Source organism: Marmota marmota, unplaced genomic scaffold, assembly GCF_001458135.2.
Source record: "Marmota marmota marmota unplaced genomic scaffold, marMar, whole genome shotgun sequence".
Lineage (NCBI taxonomy): Eukaryota > Metazoa > Chordata > Mammalia > Rodentia > Sciuridae > Marmota > Marmota marmota.
The window spans coordinates 29,511,353-29,526,875 of NW_025999990.1; the positions used below are offsets into that span (position 1 = coordinate 29,511,353).

Below are 15,523 nucleotides of genomic sequence, written 5' to 3' on the forward strand. Positions count from 1 at the left end.
GAAAAAATAAGATTGAGTAAGGTTGCGAGATGCTTTTTTCATAGTTTTTTTTTTTTTTTGGCAGGGGCGAAGGGAGTGGGTACCAGGGATTGAACTCAGGATAGTTGGCCACTGAGCCACATCTCCAGCCCTGTGTTGTATTTTATTTAGAGACAGGGTCTCACTGAATTGCTTAGTGCTTTGCTTTTGCTGAGGCTGGCTGTGAACTCGTGATCCTCCTGCCTCAGTCTCCTGAGCCACTGGGATTACAGGCTTGTGCCAACACACCCAGCTGTTTTTAGAATCTTTGACTCGTCCCCATCCATCTTCCTTCCGAGAGATGCAGCCCCAACTTCATGGAGGAGCCGAGAGAATTCAGCACATCCTGCCCACATTTTCCCCACTTTTCCTCCCAAGATCAAAGGGTCAAGACTCTAGGGAAGGGGAATTGGCCCCACAGCCCTTTTCCAGTTCTCAGTTTCACTGTTGAAAAGCCAATCTTGAAGTACATTTTAGCATTTTCTAATATATACATATCAACTTAATGGCACAGGAAGATAAATGGGCTCTTCAAATTTCTGGAAAGTACAGCCTATGGAGAGGACCAACCCTGAAAACAGATAAGCTAGGAATAAATGTCTCTACCTAACTGCTCAAGGTTTATTAGGGCATGAATGTCTGGAAGTTGGGAGACTACTACAGAAGGAAGAAGACCAATGAAGAGTTAACAACCAACTTCATTTTCCCCAAAACTATACGAACTGATCTCACTCGAGAAGTGTGTACCAGAAAGTTCATGTCCAATTCAAGTTCCTGATCACACTGACTTGGCATCCAATTTTGACATGCAAAATCCAAGCTTGCCTGCTGGTACCCAGTCTTCATGCTGAAGCAATCCTTCCTGCAAAATCCACTCCAGACACAAGATGGCACTAAATAGACTCAAGTGGGCTAATGTCGTGCTAGGATTCAACAGCAGATTCAGCAACCTGCAGGTGGACTGAGAATAAAACCCACAATGGAAAAGTAGACGTCCTGAAAACAGACTGTGTTATAGGAGCCATGAAAATTAACGATCTGAGTTTTTCTGCCACTCGTGGAACTTAATCTTGGCATAATTATCGATTTTTCTGTGCATTAACTTCTCAATTTCAAAAATGAGTAGTTCTATAGTACCTATGTTGTAGGGATTCAGTTAGAACAGTACCTGACCCACAGTAAGTGCTCAATGAATGGTAACCTTAAGTTAAATATTACCTCACTACCATCAAACTTCACTCCTGCACCATCAGAAGCATGTCTTAAACGCTTCCTTAAGGCACAAGGCTGGGGAGCGAGCCCTCCAGCCCTCACAGCTGACCTTACTCAACTGTTCACTATGAGATGCAATGCAATAACTCTTCTAACCCAAACTCACCAAAATTGTGTGTTCTTGTAAGACATTTGGAGTTTTACTTTCAGCATAACTACATGATAAAGTTTGAGATAATTTTTGTATAATGTATGAGGTTTAGATTGAGTTTGTTTTTTTTAAATATGGATGTCCGACTGATCTAACACCGTTTAAGAGACTTCCTTTCTCTAATTGCTTTTGCAAATTTGCCAAAAATCACTTGGCTGTGTTTACCTGGGTCTCTTTCCGTTCCACTAGTCTATTTGGCCCTAGGCAAGACCCATTATCAGAAGTACCGGGAATGTGATTCCTCCCACTTCTCTCAGCTTTTCAAAATTGCTATTTTTGTTATTTTGCCTTTTCACATAAGTTCTAGCAGCAACAAAAACTGTTTCTGAAAATATTGGAACTATGTGTAGGTAAATTTTGGGAGAACTGACATCCTTGCTCTATGTTGAGTTCACACACCCAGTAGGCCTATTTAGATTCTGTATTTTGTTTAATTTTTAACTACAATTCTACTACACATTTTCTGTTAAATTCATGGTTTTTGGAGCTACTGTAAATGGTATTTTAAAAACACTTCCATTCCCAGTTTTTTCATTAGTATAAAGAAACAAAATTGGTGTGTTAGCCTCAGATCCTATAGCAATTTTATTAATTCTTGGATGTTTTGGGTTTTACTGATTTGTTTTTGTGGATTCCACTGCATTTTCTATATAGACAATGTTGTCTTGTGAACAAGAACAGTTTCTTCCTTTCCAATTTATACCAGTTGCTGTGCCTTACTGCACTGGTCAAGACTGAGTATAATGTTGAATAGGAGTAGTGGGGTGGGCTTGCCTTGTTCCCAGTATTGGGGGGAGTCATTAGTCTTTCACTAGCATAAGGTTCTATGTAGGTTCTTGTAAACTACCTTTTACCAAGGTAAGAAAATTTCCTCCAATTTCTAGTTTGCTAAGAGTTTGTTGAGTCCGGAAAATCATTTGACAAAACTCATCAACTCATACGATGTGGGTTTCCTTCAGACTGTTAAAGTGGTGGGTTACACTGATTCAATTTCAAATACTGAACAAGACTCGCATCCCTTTGGCCATGGCATGTTGCTCTTTTTATATATTGCTGGATTTGATTTGCTACTATTTTGTTAAGGAGTCTTGCATCTTTGTTCATGACAAATATTGGTCTGTGGTATCCCATCTTTGTCTGGTTTTCATATTATGGTAATGCTGGCCTCATAAAATGAGTTGGAAAGTTTTCCTTCCTATTTTCTGGAAGAGATTGTATAAAATTAGTTTTGCCTTTAAATGTTTGGTAGAACTTGCCAGGAAACCATCTGGGGCTGGAGATTACTTTTTCGGAAGGTTGATTGCAAATTTCTTTAGCAGTTATAATTAGTAGTAGTTATAATAGGGCTGGGTCACGTTATCTATTTCATCTTGGGCGAATTTTGGTAATTTGTGGTTTATAAGGAACTGACCCACTTGAGGAATGTGTCCTTTTGTGTAAGGTATTAATTTTGAATGCTCAGAGTTGTTCACACTATTCTATTATTAATATTTGTAGGCTGTATCTCTTAGGCAGCGGATTGAACTCGGGGGAATTCAATCATATCCCCAGCCTTGTTTTGTATTAAGCACCAAATTGCTTAGCGCTGGTTTTGAATTCAGATCCTCGGCCTCAGCCTCCCAAGCTGCTGAGATTACAGGCGTGTGCCACCAGGTTCCTTTCATTTCTAATGTTGGAATCGAGTGTCCCCACTTTGTCATTCTTGTTCATCATTCGTCTTTCCAAAGATGCAGTTTTTTGTTCCATTGATTTCTATCATTTCTTGGTTTTCAAATTTTATGTTTATTATGTTTCCTTCCTCCTCATTCACTTTTCTTACTCTGGTTTCTTAAAGGTAGATGTTTATTATTGATTGGAATTTTCTAATAGTCATGAGATGCTCTAAAACTATCCTATGTGCATTGTATCTCAAATTTTGATATTTTGTACTAAATATCCTTCAGTTCATAAGTGTGATGATTGGGTAGTTCACGCTATTGTGAGATGTGCCTTCCTCTACACCTTGTTACGCCATCAGACGTGGAAAATATATTTTCTATTTCCCTTGAGAATTCCTCTTTAACAGGTTATTCTGAAGTGTTAAATTCTAAGTTTGTACATATTGTTATCCTTCTGTTATTGATTTAGTTTAATTCCATTAGAGTCAGAAAATACATATGATTTCACTTTTAAATTTGTTATGGTTTGTTTTATGACCCAGGATATGGTCTATCTTGGTGAATGTGCATATTTGACAATATGTTTTGTTTTATGGCTGAGTGGTCTAAAAAACATCAGAACTAGTTGGTTAATGGTGCTGTTCAGCTCCTCCAAAACTTTGCTGATTTTCAGTCTATCGATTCTATTGATCACCAAAACAGTGTTGGAGTCTCTTCCATTACAGGATTTTTCTGTTTGAGGTCATTTTGCTTTATGTATTTTAAAGCTCTAATTGTCTGGGTGATCTAACCCTCTTGTCATTATGATGTCTTTGTCCATCTTCCTCTTTTTGCGCTCTTAAGTGTACTTCCTCATTAGTATAGCCACTTGAGCTTTCTTTAGTGTTTGCATGATTTCTACATCCTTTTGCTTTCCAACTAGCATTATCCTCAAGGTGCATTTCATGTAGGCATTTAGTTGGGTCTTATTCCATTCATCCATTTGATAACTGTATTAGACAGTCTTATTTAATATAATTATTGATGTGTTTGAATTGAGTTCTGTAATTTCCAATCTGCTACCAGGCATATCCAGTGAGCTCCCTATATTTTATTAGTTATGTTTTTCACTTGTAACTTTCATGAGGTCTCTTTAGTCTTCTATTCTATTTCTTCGTTGGGATTTTCCATTTGTTTCAACAGGTTCACCCTTACTTTCCGAAGCACTTTTATAATAGCTGCTTTAAGTACTTCAACAAGTCCAGTGCCTGTATCACCTTGGCACTGGGGTCTGTTGATCTGTCTTTCCCATGCAAGTTGAGATTTTCCTAGCTTATTGTGCGCCAAGTAATTTTGGCTTATATCCTAGATATTTTGAAGATTATGTTATGAAACTCTGGCTTTTGTTTAAGTATTACAGAAAATGTTGGCATTTTTGTTTAATCAGGCAATTAACCTGATGCCTTTTGAGCCTCCAATCCTGACCCACCTTCCTTTCATGGTCTGTGGATCCAATGTCCGTTCAGCTTTCAAAGCCTTTTCTGAACCATTCGGATCAGTCCTGTAAGAGTACCAGGGACAGCCTGGGACTCGGGCAGTGAACTACCTTGTTTGGTTCTCAGAGGCTTTGGTGTGCTGCCTGGAGCAGATTCATGCTTTGACAGCTTGTGGTAAGCCTAGAGACTCCACAGAACTTTCAGGGTCAGGTTCCTGAACTCCTCCTCCTCCTTCCTCCTCCTCCATTATCTTCCTGACAGTTTTAGAGATTTCCTCACGTTCTCCCTTCTAGTTTTTCAGCCAGAGAGCTGGGGCACTATTTCATGCACTCAGCCACTTGCTTTCTATGACTGCATACACATCCGGGGCCAAGCAGAACAAGGAAGAAAAAAATATATAACCAGAGTTCACTTCAGTCCTCTTGTGACCATAGTTCCTCCCATTCAAATTTACACCCTGCTACTCCGTTTTAGGTAGCCACAGGCCCTCCCTGTTCCCACAGCAGGTATCACCTTGGGAGTGGGGTCCCAGGGAACAGAAAATAGAAAAACATGCCATCTGGGGTCTACTACTCAAAATAGAGGCTGAAGGCTTCTGGAACTCTGCCCACACCAATGCCCACTTTGGGGTTTGGGACCAATGTGAGTCCAGACCAAGAACGCCAGATGCGTATGTGAAAAGCACCATCTGTTCAATGCTATTTCAAGTTCTAGTCTTCTCCCCCAGTCTGTTTACCACCATTGACTCTTCTAAGCCCTCTGTGCCTTTTTCTCCAGGTTTCATAGCTAGATTCAGTGGGAATGACAGTCACGTGTCCTTACACCATCATACCCAGTATCAACTTTTCTCTGCTCTCACTTTATAACAGCCACCTCAGCCGTGATGTGGATGGTAGCCTGGGGTCCACCATGAGTTCTGTCTCAGTCTAAGCTTCTGATTCCTCCCTCTGTCTCTACCTCCCTTCTTTTTGAAAGCTCTCTTCCTTCCAGTATTGCTGCAGGTCTAGCTTCCAGCATCACTCCTGGATTATGGAAACTGCTGGTCCCAAGAATTCTAACCTGGGCTGGGGATATGGCTCAAGCGGTAGCGTGCTCGCATGGCATGCGTGCGGCCCGGGTTCAAGCCTCAGCACCACATACAAAGATGATGTGTCCGCCAAAAACTAAAAAATAAATATTTAAAAAAAAAAAAGAATTCTAACCTTTGACCTCCGCCCTGTTTCCAATCTGTAATAGCTGTTCCTACCACTGAATGTTCCTCAGCATTAGACATGCCAGCTAGACAGGGCTGCTTCTTCCTCTCGTCTCAGGAAGGGCCCTGGGCTCCTCCTGCCTCTTACCAGCCTGCCAGACCTTCCAGCTTCTTGCCTAGACCATCCAAGGCCCCCATTTCTCCAAACCTTTTGCTGCCATCTCAGGGCTTTGATTTCAAGTCTATCCATTTTCAATTAGTTTCACATTCCTTGCATTCATATCAAGCATATATAAAATATATATTCATTCTACAAACTAGATTTAGCACGGATTTTTTTTTTTAAGAAGAATTTCTTGTACATTGGAGGCACAAGAATAGAATCCCAAATTCATTGTGTGCTTGCTTCTTCATGTCCTTCTCCTCAGCCAAAGACACCAAAAATGCCACGGAAAGAGTTGACAGGTAATCTCTTGTTGGCAGAACCATCTGGTTCGTTAAATAAAGAGCTATTAAAGATCGCTGCCTTGTTGTCTAGATTTAATCAGCCCCCTGTCCCGTCTTTCCTTTCACCCTAAGACAGACCTGGGATCTGGGAATGGGCAGAGATTCAAACACTGGAACACCTTCCCAAGGAGGTAGGGGGATAGACGTATTTTTAATGCCATTTTATTAGTGCACTTTTAATGACTGCAGATATATTACAAGTTTTGCTTGTAAGCCAGCCCTTTTCATGTTTTTAAAGGAAGCATCCACTTGTATGAGACTAGTTCTACCACGAACAAAAGATTCCTCTCGGGGAAGCCCGAGTGTTTTGGTTTGCCTCTGTGGTCTTCCCACTCTTCATTTTCTTTTCCAAAAGCAGTATCAACAGAAGACTTGAAACCAAGGAGAAATCTGGATAAACTTGAGCTTCCCTTGCCTTTAGCCGCTTGCTTTTATCCCCAATCTTAGTGGTCAGGTGGGTAAGCAGTATACTCCTGTTCACCTTGCTGTAGGTGACACCTCCAGTAGAGAAGGCAAGGTCATCTAAAAGTTCCTTCAGGAACTCGAGTTCATTCTTATCTGAAACTGCTTGAAACCACCAACCATTCACTTGGGCCTGAACAGTGTCCAATGAGTGACCTTTTGATATCAGAAGGCCCAAACTACACACACAAATGCTGCCATTTCCTTAACATCCATCTTATGAAGGACCATTATATTCGATTACGCATGAGCAGATTACTGATTATTTCATTTTTTTTTCTGATAATCTTTCTAAGCCTCAGACTTTTTTGTTTTTTAATTCCACATATGCCCCCAAATCCCAACACTGGGAAGGTGAAGTTGAGACCTGAGGCTCCGACTTTTGGCCATCTTGCAAATAAACTAACAAAACCCATTACTTCAGTGACACACCACCTAGTGGGCAAAACTGATTTGGTGACAGACTGTCCCAGAGCCACTGAAACATTACCATTTAAAAAATGTGTCTGGAAGTAACTCCTATTTAACAAAAGTACAGAAAAAAAAAATAGATAAATACTATGAAAAAAATTTCCCTCACCACAAGGACAATATTCTGTGACAAGAAATATATCAGTGGTCACTGGGGATTTGCTTTAGTGGGATGACCAGTGACCTGTTAGGAATGAAGACAGGGATGCTGTTATGCTGTTGGATACAGTCCTTCCTGGAAGGCCACACTAAACACCAAGATGGCACGATGCTTTCTCGAGTTAGAACTGAATAGGGTCTCTGACTTAAAAACTCTTGCTGTATTTTTTCAAAGAAAACTCCACAGAGGGGAGAAAAGACTACAACAGCCCCCCACCCCTACCCCACTCAAACCTTTTCTTTTGGGAAGAGTTAATTCATCTAGAAGATGGAATTTCAACTAAGACAACTGAGTTTTAATGGTCTGATTAACACTGAAATGGATTCGCTGATCTCTACTTTCCATTATTCACCAAAGCCCCCAACTTACACCTAAGTACTGTAAACATATTGATAATGTTGACATTCTTGGAACTAAATGACCACCTTGGACTCCACATTATTTTTTTTTCCTCTTAATTGTCTGCCCTAAATAACAAGTGCTGGCTCAGTCTTCCCCAAGGGCAACTGTCAAAGAAATACTCTTTCAACACCCATGACTGCATGAAAATTAAGGAGAATATGCTGCCAATTCTAGGCTGGAGACAAGAATTTAATCAGCACAAAGAGCTCCAACAAGGTGTCAAAGTTTTGAGTTCCCTGTTGACATTAAGCAGTATTTTAACAAATTTCCTAAAGCATCATTGTTAGAAAAAAACATAAAACGCCCATCTCAATGCAAAAAAAAAAAAAGTCCAACATTAAATTTAAATTCAGGACCAAGATTCTCACTTAATACTTTTAAGCTAATCAGTAACTCTAGGGGTGTGAGGGGCCTCAATTAGTATCACTGATGTGGATCTTTCTCAACTTTCCTTCCCATAAGGATGCTCTGCGGTCAAGTGCTTTGCCTATTCTCCCATCTAATACCATACAGAAAACCGATTTCCTTCTGAACTATTAATTCACCTTCTTTCCATGTTTAAGCAAGGGCGTTGCTATCCAGTCACCAGAACAGGAATGGCCTCATTATCCTAGGCTGTGGTGACCTTGGTGAGACCAAAGTGCCCCAGCCTCTTAGTCTTTCTCATTCCACAACACGCCCCCCCCCCATTCTTTAGATAAGGAGAAACCAAAGGAATGAAGAAAATTTTAATACATTAGCAGGTTTTGAGCCTCTACTAATTTTTGGCAGACTCTTAATTTCTCTATGGAAAGAAAAATAGTCGTTTTTAATTATCTGTTGTATAATGATCTTCCAGGACTTCCATTGATGAAATACCAGTGAGCTCACAGCCTCCCCACAGCAAGTCAGAACTAGAGATGAAATGAACCAGAAATGGACTCTACAGGGTCAGTAGCAGCCAGAGTGGCTTTACTCACCCTCATGTGTTTTTCCCACAGAGACCTGGTATGACATCCTGAGTAAGAGATAATGACTTGACCAGTGACCCTGGGAGATATGGCTCCTCCTACTAGAGGAGATCCATGCAGGAGGAATGACACAGGGCATCCACCCTTGAATGGCATTGCTGCCTGTTGGGTGACAGACACAAGGCATGTGAGGTTTGGAGAGAATAATTAAGCCCAAGCACATGAGAAGGAGCTCATAAATACCTAAATCCAGGGAAGCCTGTGGATGCTATGAGTCCAAGTAATTAAGATTTTTGTGGAGGCAGAGGAAGATAAGTGAAGTTTCTTTCAGGATGGAGTGCACTTAGCTGGCAGAAGACAGGTGACCATCTAGGACTTGAGAAGTATACAAATAGTTCCTCTCGTTTCTCCTTTCAGAATAGTACAGCATCAAGCAGAACTCACAGGACTCAAACCCAGGGACACTTTTAGTATACTGGCTCTTAAAATGCCCTCACCATTTCCTGCTTCTGAAAAGCACAGGATACTCAGGCTCTGGACCCAAAGCTTATGCATTTGTAAAGTAGGAAAATCCAAACTTGATCCTATGTTGTTGCAGTAAGATTGCATATGATCACAGCACAAGGCTGACTCTCAGGCAGTGCTTATTGATGCTGTTATGCTAATTATCATCTGAGAATCATGGAGATTTAACCTAAAGACCTCCAAAGCTTCCCAGCTCCCAAGTTCCATGTTTCCCAACAGTACTCCAAGGCCCCTGTGGGTATGCACTGTGAAGTGACTGGCACTAGAGGGCGCGCTTCTACTAGATGTTTCTGCCTGCCATCCCAGGCTTCCCAGATGACTCTACAAATCTGCCTTAATATACAACTATATAAATCAAAACCCTATAAAAATCAGAAATATGCTTTTGGGAATTATTTACAATAAAATCACATACCAAGGGAAAGGAAGGAAAGACATGGTATCGGGAACTGAAATGGAGAAAGTTAAATTCCATGCATACCTGTCAGGCAGCAGCACCTGCCTCTACCTAAAACCAGAAGCAAACACACGCCCCACCACCTGCCCCAATACCCAATAACTATCTTTCACATCCACCAACAAGGCAGACAACTGGGCATAAGGACCTATAGGTGGCCCTGTTCCCATTCAGCCCAGCCTGTCCTATCCTGACCCTCACCTCAAACTCCCAGCTGCTGGAAATGATTCCCACATGTTTACAAAGGCATACAGCTGCAAGTTTTTATACAGTTTTAAATTTCAACTCTTAAATATTATGTTACAATTCTCATATACTATAATATAGTAACATCTACAAGAATCTTACTTAGAGGACTTTCACTGTAGATCTGTACAATGAGATTTTCTAAAAATGAAGATCCAATGTAGTCATTTGCCTACCATTTAAATCTAAATTCCTTGTGTTATAGCTCGCTTAATGTATTTTAATGTTATTTTTGTAGATCATGATACACACTAAATAAGATATCATAATCAAAAAGGGGGAAAGCATCTAATTTTGACCGTATTCAGTTATCTGTCAGCTCTGAAGTTTAGATGCTCACAGAAGATGGAAAAATGGAATCTCCTTTTGAAGAGAAAACAGTGGCTAAAATCTGGGTTGATTATGCACACTATTATTTGCCTTCCAACATTGAAACATATGCAAATACATTGATATGGATCCATTAAAGGATACATTTAAAAATCAGATACATGCTACGCCATGGACATGGATGACCTTTGAGGAAATATTATGCCTAGTGGAGTAAACCAACACAAAGAGCAAATAATGATGGCACTTATGTGAAATATCTAGTATGGGCAACTTAAGAGGGGTTGAGGGGGAGAGAGACCGTGGAGTAATTGCCTTGAAGTAGCCCAGAGACTCCCCCCTCAGAAAACCCTTACCATTATTAAAGAGAACCCCCCACCATATTTGTAACATCTATGTTCCTCTTCTTGTCAGACACAGGACATCGTTTGGTGACCCAGATGGGACTCAAACCCACAGTCCCCAGCTGAGGAAGCTAGTGTTGGGTTTATTGGCTGTAACCAGTTCAGAGGAAAATTTTATTAAATGAAAGCCCCTCTGAACTGGCTACAGCCAATAAACCTGCTTCCTGGTAATTCCTCAGGTATCCATCTCCAGCCTCTTCTGTGCTACATCAGCCTAATGGGTAGAGAATTGGAGGTGATGAAAGTTTTGACAATGGTGGCGGCAGCACAGGTAACTAATACCATTGAATTACAATTTAAAATGGTTGAAATGGTTTAATGATATGTATTTTTACCACAATAATAAAAAGTCAGTCTTATCAGAAATACTCCTTGGCTAAAAACAAATGGTGTAAGGCCCACCGCAGAAATCATAACAGCAAGACAGACAAGATTTCCAGATGCAGGTGGCATGGCCTTTTGACCTGGAAGTATGCACTAATAGTTCTGGGGGTGTCACCTTGTGTGCAAATAAATCCGAGCCCTGTGCAGCCCTTGCAGACCGACCCAGGCAATAAAGCCATGCGTTCAAGGCTGCTTGCCACCACCCATCCCGTCTCCTTGGCCAATGCAGTAGATTCCATTTATTTAATAGCTATTTCCTGGCAGCTATAATTACATGCTCATTAGACATGAATTGTTTTGCCATCCTAATAGTCATTACAGGCTGTCAGTGATTAGTATTTTGTTTTTATTTCTAAAAATATACAAGCATTTCTCATGTCCTCTACTGAAACTAAATACTGTAGACCACGAATTTCCTACAGGAGCAAGAAATAACACTGGTTCTTGGGAGCAGAAACAGAATAAATATTACAAAAGTTCATGGTCTTCACAGAAGTATAGCACATAAGTATACAGTGTAGAGGCAGAATTCAAATTTCATGGAAGCCGAGAGTAGAGGGTAATTAAGAACAAAATGTATTAGAAGTTCCTTAGGTAGATAATGGAAGAAAGTTGACAAATACTGCCTTGTGACCCATAATTTCTTAAACTGAAAAACATACGCTTCGCAGACAGTGACTTTGAAAAAAAGTCACTTTTTAACTGAAAAGATTAAAGAGGCCTGCAGCAAAACTTTTCAGCACAGTATGCATCTATTTGTGACGAGTATTGCCCTCCATTTGGCCCAAATGCTTAGCTTTTAAGACCACCATATGCATGCACTCATGCGAACTGTCCCGGCGTTTGTGACACGCCAGACTCCACTCTGCTAGGCCCATTTGGCAGGAACCACCTTGGCCAAACGTACCGTACCGAACACTGCATCAGTCAGGAGTGAAGACCGACAGAACCCCATGCTCCATGATGGGCCTGAGGGGAGAAGCAGGAGGCGGGCCAGGGAGGTGTTGCAAGTCTGGGCTCTCAAGCCAAAGGAACTCAGGGTTGAGGCCACCTGGCATTGTCTCTACTCAACAAGCAACTGTGAGCACATGGTTTGACCTCTGGGGCTTCAAATTCCTCCTCAGAGGAAAAACACAAACCAGCACACATGGAGATATTTCTCAAGGAACTGCAATGACAGTCAAATGACAGAAATATATATGTATCAGTCTCATGAAAGCTTAAGCAATCATGGGCGAACTACTATACACCTACTAAGTGGACAGTTCCCTGTCGTTAAGGGCATTTCCTCACCTGGTTTCCAGCCATGGATACTCTGTACCAACACACTCCACTGCTCTTATTCCAGGGCCCTGCAACCATCTTTCCAACAAGCCCTGACTTATAAGGTAAGCTTTGGGCTCTCGTTCAGCCCAAAGTACCTTCAGATAAAAGGCAGAGCTCTTAAGAGTTTGAGCAGTATGTATTCCCTTTATGCTAGTCTATTTAGCCAAGATGGGGCACACTCACTCCGGCTGCTCAAAGGCACAGTGGAATGGACCACGTCCAAAAAATCAGACTAGCAAGGAGGTAAAGTGTAGAGTGTGATTTCAGGTTGCCCAAAAAGATTCAAAATACTTTGAAAAATATCCCTCTCCCCCCGTGCTTGTGCACATGCCATTAATAGAGGCAAGGGCTCCAGGGTGCATCCCCCGAGGTGGTTAATACACTGTAATTCATACTGTGGGACAGTGTTACACCTCCAGGTCCTTCCTTCCCACACATCAGGTCTGGGAAGGGGCCCTAGCAATGAATCCACATGGTCCTTTGTTTTACACAATTTGTAAAAGACAGGCATTTTAACAGCAATCACTTCAGATTATCATCTACTAACCATGCTGATTCCTCTACATCAAGTCCTCTTGGGTAAGGATAAAACCGTGAGGATAACCAAAACACACGCATCCTCAGGGAGAGTTCAGGCCTGACAAAGGGAGTAAAAGACTATCTTTAAGATGTATGTTGTACCCAGGTAAGTTGCTAAAATACAGTAGAGGGACTCTGGGGAGCAAGTATGGGTAGGGGCTACAAATGAGTCGTATTTAATTAGTAAGCAATAATCACATGCCAATGGCAGCCTATTAGAAAGGAGGCCAGAGCAAAGTCAAGGGACCTATTTTAACAGCTTTCTTCCCAGTGGAGAAGGGACTGATGTCACACCATATGCTGTCACTCATCTTACCCTCCTTCCTCCTCTTGCTGAAACAGATGATGCTGTAGCAGAATAAGGGGTCCTCAGAAAACAAAGAACAATGTTGTGTAGTGGGTTTGAGATGGCTCTACAATAGATAGTAAGGTGACCAAAGCCTGGAGGTCTTTGAAACCACAGACTTTCCCAAATCACCCAGCCCTGAAAACCAGCCAATTTTTGCAGAATTCTCCTCCAAGAAATCATGGAGGAATATTAGAAAGTGATGACCGACTGTGGTCTGAGATCAGAAGAGAGAAGACAGTGTTTAACAATAGGTGAAGAGGACACAGTTGGTTGTCGCCAGGTGATTCTTCCCATCATGTGAACACACTAGTCACAGGAGGACAGCCTTTCAGAGAAGGCAGAACTGGCAGCTTAGCCAAGCACAGGATCTGAACATGAACATGGACACTGGCAGGAAGCGCTGCAGCTTGACTATGATGTAGCCAAGAGGAATTCAGCCCAAGGTGGGCCCAAGCAGGCAAATTCCAAGGGCCTCATTATGCAGTGACTTTATGCATCAGCAGTCATTCATGAAAGGTGCCAAAATAAACATGACATTCTACAAGACTCTCCTAATGCTAGGTAACTAAGACAATTACAGATAAATCTGGAAGGTTCCAGATTCTCTCAGTATCAGTTGGTCTAATTAATAGTGGAATTTATGGTGCTTTTAAGAATATGGGAAAAAGTATGTACCTGGAGATATAAAGCAAGCTTACTTCCAGAGAACAGGTAATACCAGAGAGTTATGAAATCTGTCTACATAAAACAATTATCAACCCCAAAGCCTACAAATTTTCTCATACCTATATACTCTAACCTAGAGAAATCCACACATGTACAGAGACAAAAATTTTTAGCATGTTTTTAAGAGTAAAACATTAAGGCAATCTAATTCCATCCAAAGGAAGATTATGAAACTATGTACATCCAGAAACACACTTCATCATGAGGAGGTCTTTGGAATACTTAATGACAACATCACAGAAAATATGTATAATCCTATTAATAGTTTGCAAAAATAAAAACAGTACTACATATGGCCTGGAGATTAATATATGCAGTGGTCAGCACAGCAATAATCAAAGAGGAAAACAAAAGGTAATTACAAATTCCTGCACTAAGGTCCTTCAACTACATTGTTAATGCCGATTTTTTTTTTTTTTTTAAGGTCAGTGATATGTCCACATGTATTTATTCTCTCCTTTGTGTGTTTGTAATGTTTTATAATAGTTCAAAATGGATGATCAAATTAATTCTAAGTTGATACATTCTAATGCAGTAATGAATACATTTCCTCAATGAGGAAGAAATAATTCCATTTCCCTGAAGTGCAGGATGCATCATTTGTGTACAGTTACCCCTTGATATCTGTAGGGATTGCTTCAAGGACTTCCCTGTAGATACCAAAATCCACTGAGGCTCAAAGTCCCTTTAAAAAAAAAAAGCACATTATTTGCATATAACCTACATACCTTCTCCCATATACTTAAATCTCTAGATTACTTTTTTTTTAAAATATTTATTTTTTAGTTATAGTTGGACACAATACCTTTATTTCACTTATTTATTTCATTTTTACGTGGTGCTGAGGATCGAACCCAGGGCCTTGTGCATGTGAGGCAAGTGCTCTACCGCTGAGCCACAACCCCAGCCCCTCTAGATTACTTTTAATCCTTTATATGTTGTAGATTTATTATACTGTTGTTCAGAAAATAAGCACACAAGAAAAACATCTGTACATGTTCAGTACAGATGCTTTTTTCCCCCCTCTAATACTTTCCACGCACAGTTGGTTGAATCCATGGATGTATAATCTATGGATCCAGAGGGCTGACTGTGTTCTGAGTCTTTATTCATACAAATGTATACTTTTGTGAGGTTATAATTATGATATGCTGTGAATTTTAATATATCTGACAAATTTGGCGTTAAGCGTTTTAATGCTGAATATGTTAGAAATTCTATAAACTTGTAACATTTAACAATAGAGGTAGAATATTAGGTGAAAATGTTTAATCATTTTGTTGTAGGTCACTACACATTGTCAATACATTTTAGATACAAATGGTTGCAAGACTTGTGTGTCTGGCCAAGAGAAACATGGATCAAATTTCTCCTCTCTGAAACATACAAAAAGCTAAACTAAATATAACAACTCATTTTAAGATACTAGACATCAAGCAACACAGATGCTATTTCAGAAAGTTGGAAAACAAAGGAGGT

The 15,523-nt window shown here is 40.5% G+C and overlaps 1 protein-coding gene, 1 long non-coding RNA gene and 1 pseudogene across 2 annotated transcripts in view; 1 reads left to right on the top strand and 2 right to left on the bottom strand.

Annotated features, from left to right (window-relative positions):
* Fhod3 (formin homology 2 domain containing 3) overlaps positions 1-15,523 on the bottom strand; it is a 389,221-nt gene that overhangs the window by 183,142 nt on the left and 190,556 nt on the right. The gene's annotated exons all lie outside the window — the stretch shown is intronic.
* On the bottom strand, positions 1,975-14,801 carry LOC125617737. The gene is made up of 2 exons (XR_007348836.1): positions 5,777-14,801; positions 1,975-5,633 (listed from the first exon to the last, which is right to left on the bottom strand). It is a non-coding gene; the product is annotated as an uncharacterized LOC125617737 (long non-coding RNA).
* On the top strand, positions 3,376-3,493 carry LOC125617829 (annotated as a pseudogene).